The sequence below is a fragment of the Frankliniella occidentalis genome, unplaced genomic scaffold, assembly GCF_000697945.3.
Source record: "Frankliniella occidentalis isolate FOCC.00 unplaced genomic scaffold, Focc_3.1 Scaffold206, whole genome shotgun sequence".
In the NCBI taxonomy this organism is placed as follows: Eukaryota; Metazoa; Arthropoda; class Insecta; order Thysanoptera; family Thripidae; genus Frankliniella; species Frankliniella occidentalis.
Genome location: NW_026267332.1, coordinates 161,523 through 169,976, shown reverse-complemented (window position 1 = coordinate 169,976; position 8,454 = coordinate 161,523).

The window sequence follows — 8,454 nt, the reverse complement described above, 5'->3', positions numbered from 1 at the left end:
ACTACATTGGTGGCAGCGGTAAAGGACGGAGGAAGAGGTGAACTTGCAAGACCTACTAAGTGTCACACGCTAAGTTTAGATAGGGACCTGGCGAGACCTACTCAGTGTAATACGCTCAGGATTAGGGAGGTTAGGACCCGGCGAGACCTATTAAGTGTCATACGCTCGGGATAGTTGGTTAAGGACCTCGTTGAGACCTATTAAGTGTCATACAATCGAGGAGCCGAAGCAGGCCCAAGGCCGCCTAGGTGAAGATAGTCTAAACGTGTCGATTGCCTGAGACCTACGAGCGTCATACAGTGCACCAGTGCGTTTTGAGGTTATAGTTCAGTCGTAGTAGGGAAGTCCGAGAGAAGTCCTGAGAGGTTAAGGTGCCGCGAAGGAAGGCATGTTGAGACGAGTTGCTCGACAAGCGCACCTAACGGAAATCCAAGACCTGACCATAAAGGTCGAATTTGACAAGGAGAACCTAGATCCTAGTTGGACAAGCAGAACATCGCCATGGACGGAGTGGAGATCCATGCAGACACGGACACGGACCTCGCAGCCAGCGAGTCCGAGGCTGAACAGCTCAAGCCGTACAACCCGAGGTTGTCAACATGGTCAACGTCGCCAACGCGCCCGACATGTTCGTGGAGGGATTTAGAGAAAGAGGAAGAGGTGGACGTCGAGGCCGTGGAGGACGAGGACGAGGACGAGGACGTGGACGAGGCCGCGGGCGATATCGACGGGTTATGGAATTCGTTATCGAGGAAGGTGACGGCCATCAACCAGCACAAGAGCGAAGACGAGGAGACAGAGAACGACGACCACCCCGACGTTTTCGCGAAGAAGGACAGGAGAGAGAAGCACTACAAGGTGCGGGGCCAGCGCCGCAAGGGCAGCAGGTCTTGGAAGTAAACCCGGAACAGCAGCAGGGTGTCGAAGCGCGTCAAGGCGCCGCAGCGCACCAAGGACAGCAAGTCGATGAAGAAGACCTCATCGAAGAGTATGAATATGAAGAAGACGAGCTTCAAGGACCGGACAGAGAATACAGGAGACATCGTCGCCGATGGGCGCCGTACCACTTGGAGCGGCCCGAAAGAGAGCACTGGGGCCCAAGAAACGCTCGAGCAGGACGGAGGAGGCACTGGGGCGGAGCCCACGGACAGTACGACGACGCCGAAGAGGACGCCGACGACGAACGTGAGCACGAACAAGCACAAGTGCCCGCTCAAGACCAGCTGTTCGCAAATTTCCTGGAGGCGATGGCCAGGACGGTGGGCAACAATAAGTCCAAGAAGTACAATGAAGCGCCCAAGTACGACGGCGAGACAGACTATACTATTTATCAAATCCAGTTTGATACGGTCGCGGAGGCCAACGACTGGAACATCCAGGACCGCAAGACGGCCCTGATCCAGGCCCTGACGGGGAATGCCACCGACGTGATTGCAAACCTCAAGCACCAGGAGGTGCCGATCACCTACGAGAGCCTGGACGAGGCTCTGATCAGAACATTTGGCAGGTCCGCCTCCATGTGGGAGCGTAAAAAGGACTTCAACACTCTCACACAAGAGAAGGACCAGACTGACAGGCAGTTCTCACGGCAGGTGGAGCGGTTGGGGAGGGCATACCTCCGCAACATGAAGGAGCAAGACGTCCAGGAGGCCCCGGTGGAAAGGTTCATCAAGGGCTTGGCAGACAAGAAGGCCGCATCCCGTCTGACATTCACAGCCCTGCCCAACCTGGACGAGGCCCTGAAGACCCTCAATAGGGGTCTGAGCCTCCAGTTGGAAGAGCCTCCGCCCAAGAGAGTCCGTCTCACTAAGACGGAAGAGAAGGAGGAAGGGGAGATCGAGGAGAAGGACGAGGGTAAAGAAGAAAAGACCTACAAGGTCAACATGGTTTTCCCCTACAGCTCAGCTTCCACATCCAAAGCGGACGCTCAAACCCAGCATGGCCGAGGCCGAGGCCGCGGCAGCAGAGGGCCGAGAGGAGGAGGTGGTAGAGGCTCAGGAAGAGGGGGTAGAGGTGGCTGGTCGGGCTCTGACAAAGACATGATTTGCCACGTGTGCAACAGAAAGGGACACAGAGCCGCTAACTGTTGGCACAAAGGCAGGACCTCCATAGAAGACATGGTCTGCCACACCTGTGGCAGAAAGGGTCATATGGCGCGGAACTGCTGGAGTGGCGCAGGCAGTAGCAAGGGAAGCTCCGGAAGCTCAGGCTTCGCCATGCCCAATGTACCACCTGACACCACCACCATGCAGTGGTTCTTGAGCCAACAAAACGAACCACAACCCTCTACCAGCAAAGGGAAAAGTCCTTATGTCCCCAAGGACAAAGAAAAGGACTCGGAAAACTAGACTCAACTTCCATTGAAACGGTGGGAATGGAGGTTGAGGAGAAGACTGATAATGTAAAACCACCGGTGACCAAAACTCCAGATTTTGTTAGTTTAACAGAGCTTTCTGACTCTGAAATTGAGCTTGATGGTCACCGGGAGGTTCCTTGTCATGTATGTAATACTAGCAGTGTTAATTCGGCACCAATGATAAAATGTACAATTTTGAATAAAGTACAAAAAGTTTGTTTAGATACTGCAGCTCTTTATTACAGTAATCCCTAGAACAAGAGACCTCCCAGTAGCAAAGCTCAAACTGAAAGGAGTCACGTCACATAAAGCAAGTCTTTATGGTCCAGCAATGACCACGTTCGAGATTGAAGGACAGAAATTTGAACACATGACCTATGAGGCAGACATCAAGGAACACAATTGGCATAGATTTCCTGCATAAGTTTGATGCAGTGATTAAAATCAAAATGCAAGTTGCAGAGATTGGAGAGGGACACAACAGGATCACAATTCCATTTACTCTAGAGGAGTCCAAGTTTGCAAAATTGTATACTACAGGCAGAGTTGTCTACCGTATAAGAGCGGAGAGCAACTTTACATTGAAACCATTTGTAGAGAAAGAAATTAAGACACAATTAGAGCGGATTCGATAACTGATGAGTCGGTTAGGGGAAGAACTGACGACTGTCCAGGTAGTGGTCAGACTCAGGATTATAGCCGAGGTGAAAGGAGCCATTCCCAGAGCAGGGTGGTTCTAGAAACCAAGGTGGTTAATCAAGACGTGCTGACAGACTCTGGAAGTAGTAGGGCTCAAGAAGCCAAGGGTACCCAAAATAAGAATAGAAGCCAGTTATCAGGAGAGACTAAGTTAGGAGTATTCGTTTCAAATCAAGCATTTGGAAACAAGCTTTCAAAACTACCAACAGGGGTAGTAGTACAATCAGGAATTGTCCCGTGTGTCTCAGCACCAATCACTGTGACCATGCAAAACTTTGGGGATAAATGCGTCAACATACCCAAGTATGCAGTGCTAGGGGAAGTATTTATATTACACCCAAATGAATATGAGAAAGAATTTATTGGAATCACAGAAAAAGAAGAGGAGGGGGAGGAGAGTGATGGAGAGGAAGATCCAGAGGATACAGCACAGGTAAATGTGGTACACCATGAAACAACTCCGTTCGTAGATGCAGAATATAACACCACACCAAGTATGCCAGAGATTAAGGAGAGTGAACCACTCCCTAAAGATCTCCAGACATTGGTAGACAAATGCACCGAACTGTCTGAAACAGAGAGACAAGAGTTAGCTAAATTATAAAGAAAGCACCATGACATCTTTGCCAAGGGTAACACTACTTTTGGTAAATGTCCCTGGACTAAATTCCGAATAGACACAGGTGACCATCCACCCATCAAGCAGACAGCAAGGCCAATACCCATACACTATAGGCAGGCTGTAATGGAGACCATTAAAAGTATTTAGAACAAGGGGCCATCATACCCAGTCAATCAGCCTGGGCCTCTCCGATTCTTTGTGTCATGAAAAAGACTGGAGAGGTAAGGGTCTGTATTGATTACAGGGCACTGAATGCAGTCACCAGGGTCCCAGCCACACCTATACCAAGGGTACAGGACTTGTTGCATCTTATGGGAGGCAAAAAGATGTACCATGCTTTCGATTTGGCCCATGGATACCACAACCTTGAAATACATCCAGAGGATCAACCCAAGACGGCAATAATATTACCGGAAGGTCTGGGACTTGCACATAGGCAGTTTGAGTTTACCAGGCTAAGCTTCGGGCTGGCTGCAGCACCAGGTGCCTTCCAGTATATTACTGACCGAATCATCACTCCAGCCCTCGAGAAAAACCCTCAAAATGATCTAGGAGACGCAGTGTCAGTTTACCTTGATGATATCTGCATAAGTGGGGATAATTTCCCAGAAATGTTGCAAAGATTAGAAGCTTTATTCAACAGGATCAGAGCAGCGGGTTTCTTGCTTAAAGCAAAGAAGTGCGAGCTATTCCAGCCAGAAGTTTCCTATCTGGGACACCGGCTATCTGAAAAAGGAATAAAGACAGATCAAAATAAGATAGAGAAAATAATGAGTTGGCCAGTACCAACTAATGTAAAAGAAGTAAGATCATGGCTAGGTTTAGTACAGTACTACTCCAAGTATGTCCCACACATGGCATCTATAGCTAATCCCATATTTAAGTTGCAAAAGAAAGGGCAAGAATTTAAGTTGACCAAGGAGTGTCAAGAGGCATTTGATAAAATTAAAACACTTCTGACAACGGCACCAATATTAGGCACTCCAGATGTGACTCAAGGTGAGTTTACTATCACCACAGATGCTAGTTTGTTTGGCCTTGGTTGTGTACTAAGCCAACAACAGCATGGAAAAGAAGTCACCATTGCTTACTGGTCCAAAACTCTAAACCCTGCCCAAAGAAATTACTGTGCAACACACAGGGAACTACTTGCACTAGTAGAATCAATAAAAGCATTCCATCATTACCTGGCAGGTGCACCATTTGTAGTTAAGACTGATCAAGCAGCTTTACAATGGTTAAAGAATTTTAAGAATCCAACAGGTAAGCTTGCACGTTGGCTTGAAAGGCTAGCTCCATACAAATTCCAGGTGGTCCATGTCACAGGGACAAGCATAGGGCATGCAGATGCTTTATCCAGAAGGCCATGTGATGACTGCAAGAAATGTGACAAATTAGAAGAAAGAGAGAAAACAGTATTAGTTTGCCAGTGTCAGACAGAAATAAAATGTGACGATAACTGCCCAACATGTCTGTTAGGTAAAAGAAAACAACTACGACTTACCTCAGACACAGTAAAGATCCACTGGACAAAAGTAATTCCTAATGGACTCAGTGACAAGGAAATTAGAAAGGCCCAATTATTAAACTCAGATATAATGCCTATTATGGTTGCAGTGCAGGATGGAGAGAGACCTGAGTTCCAGGAAATTGCTGGAAACAGTAGTAAAACAAGGTCTTTATGGTATCAGTTTAATTCTCTGGTTATAGAGAATGGACTCCTGTTCAGAAGATTTGAACATCCTTGTGGATTAAAAGAAAAGGAGGAATTAGAACTTATACTGCCATCCAAACTGGTAAAACAAACAGTTAAAGCTTAGCATGATCAACTGGGAGTAGGCAATCATTTTGGAGTGTCCAAAACACTAGCTTTCCTTAAAAGATTCTTTTGGTGGCCTGGGATGTTTGAAGACACCTATGAGGTTATTTCTCAGTGCAGAATTTGCGCAAAGTTCAAAGGTCCAGCTCACATGACCAAGGTTCCGTTAAAGTTGTTCCAAGAAGGAGTCTTGCATGGCAGATGGCATGTAGATATTTGTGGACCAATAAATCCTAAAAGCAAAGAGGGACATGAGTACATTTTAGTTGCAGTTGAAGCTTTCTCTGGATGGGTAGTGCCACTGTTTAAACAAACAGCAGACGAGATAGCACAAGCTTTAATTACCCATGTCTTCTCTATCTTTGGGGCACCACAATCATTAATGACGGACCAAGGTAGAGCTTTTGATTCAATATTGTTCCAGGAAATAATGGAGCTTTACAACATCAAAAAGCTAAGAACTTCTGCGTTCCATCCAGCTGCAAATGGCAAAGCAGAACGGTGGATTAAAACACTGAAACAACACCTCATGATTCTAGTAGAAAAAGACAGGCAAGACTGGCCTAAATATTTACCATTCATTACTCAGGCATACAGAAACTTGCCTCACTCCTCACGCAAATTCTCACCTTATGAGGTTATGTTTGGAGCTGCTATGAGGACACCACTGGACATGGATAGAGGCCCTCCACCAAAAGAGGAGCCCATGAATAAACTCTACCCAAACTGGGTGAGAAAGACAATGCAGGATATCCACGAAGTCGTTGCACATATGAGCGGAAAAGCTGCAAACAGAATGAAGGCTTACTATGACAGAAATGCAACACTTTCACCATTCAAAGCGGGGGACAAAGTCTACTTGTATTACCCCAGGAAAATAAAAGGCATTTCAGCTAAACTCATTTCCAGATAGGAAGGGCCTTACGTGGTCACAAACATAATAAATGACTGCAATGAAAGGGCAGACAACCCCGATAAAAAGCTAATTGTCCACATAGATAGGCAAGCAAGATGTCCAGACGAAGCCGACGACAACAACAACAACATCGCTAGCGCTTGGTTGTTGTTTGTGGAATGAGCGCAACCATCTTAGCACTCGAAAACTCGAACTCGATCGTCGAGAGGCGCGAGAAATTCAAATCGGAACCGGTCGCCAGAAAACGGGTACCGGGTACCAACCGGTTGCTAGGCAATCGGGTAGGTCGCAAGGCAACGAGTAGGCTTAACGAAAACAAAAGAAGGCTACTGACGCTATCTTAAGCCTAACGGTATTCCCCTCAGTTCTGAGAAGAGTCAACGGACACGGCGACTCCTTGAAGTTATCCAGAACAATCCAAGTGAAGTGAAGTAAAAACGTTAACACTGCGTGTTAACAAATAGACGATCCGAATAAAACAAAATCTAATACAACATTATTTTTACTAATTAAATACGTTATTGCTTTCTAGAACAAGAGTAGTTACGACTCTTTGTTCTGAGATTCACGGCCTTGTGCGTTGTTGTCGTCCGTCTTTGCTGACAGTGACCCTCACAAAACCCCCCCGCAGGCGGAACAAAATTGGGGGACTAACACTTCTTATGAGTTCCCTTGCGAGACCATGCAGTTAGTTGTTCGGCGAGTGAGTGGCGACGTGGTGATCGCCCTCGCTTTGGACGAGCGCTAGAGTCTATTTGTTCCATCAAGGTATAGGCCTTGGACGGTGTCAAAGTAGCGGTTCCGTGCTACGCGGATGCCTTTTCGGGGGGCCGTAGCTTCTGAATCTTGCTGGAACAAATTATGTGCTTGTTCCTGACGGTAGTCCTGTTGCCTGAGAACGCACCCTGAAATTTGGAGAATTTGTTCCATCAAGGTATAGGCCTTTGACGGCGTCAAAGTAGCGGTTCCGTGCTACGCGGATGCCTTTTCGGGGGGCCGTAGCTTCAGAATCTTGCTGGAACAAATTATGTGCTTGTTCCTGACGGTAGTCCTGTTGCCTGAGAACGCACCCTGAAATTTGGAGAATTTGTTCCAGCAAGGCATAGGCCCTGGGCGGCTTCAAAGTAGGGGTTTCATGCAACGCGGATGCCTTTTCGGGGGCCGTAGCTTCTGAATCTTGGTGGAACAAATTCTGTGTTTGTTCCTGACGGTAGTCCTGTTGCCTGAGAACGCACCCTGAAATTTGGGGAATTTGTTCCATCAAGGTATAGGCCTTGGACGGTGTCAAAGTAGCGGTTCCGTGCTACGCGGATGCCTTTTCGGGGGGCCGTAGCTTCTGATTCTTGCTGGAACAAATTATGTGCTTGTTTCTGACGGTAGTCCTGTTGCCTGAGAACGCAGCCTGAAATTTGGAGAATTTGTTCCAGCACGGTATAGGCCCTGGACGGCATCAAAGTAGCGCTCCCGTGCTATGCGGATGGCTTTGCGGGGGGACAAAATTTTTAAAAAAAGTCCTCTCTATCTGGTGATATGTTGTTCTACGGGTCGCGAAACGCTATTTGAGATGATTTAACGGTGTCATTTTTTCAACAAAAAGTTTTTTCAGTGGAAATTCGCAAAAAAAAGTTGTCGCCATCTTTCGGTATGTTGTTCCAGAGGTCGTAAAACGCGTTTTGAGATACTTTTTTGGGGGGTCATTTTTTCGAAAATTTGTACAAGTTTTTTTCTGGCCAGAAAATTTTTCTGGCCAACTTTAGCCCCGTACATTATTGTCTATTTATAAAACTGTGAGAAGAGAAGCAGTATTCTAGATTAAAGTTAATCAATATTATCAACACTATTAAATAAATTAAATATTATGCTTTGTTGAAGAGTAGGTGGGTTTATGGGTGTTGGTTTCTTTCTGATAAGATACTTCAATCTTCTTTCTTGTGATGTAGGTTCTTTATACAGGTCCACTGCTGCCACATTTATGATTTCCCCTAATGTAGTTGTCAAGTTAAGTGGCACTTTTACTGCCACTCTGCAAATTGGCAAATCAA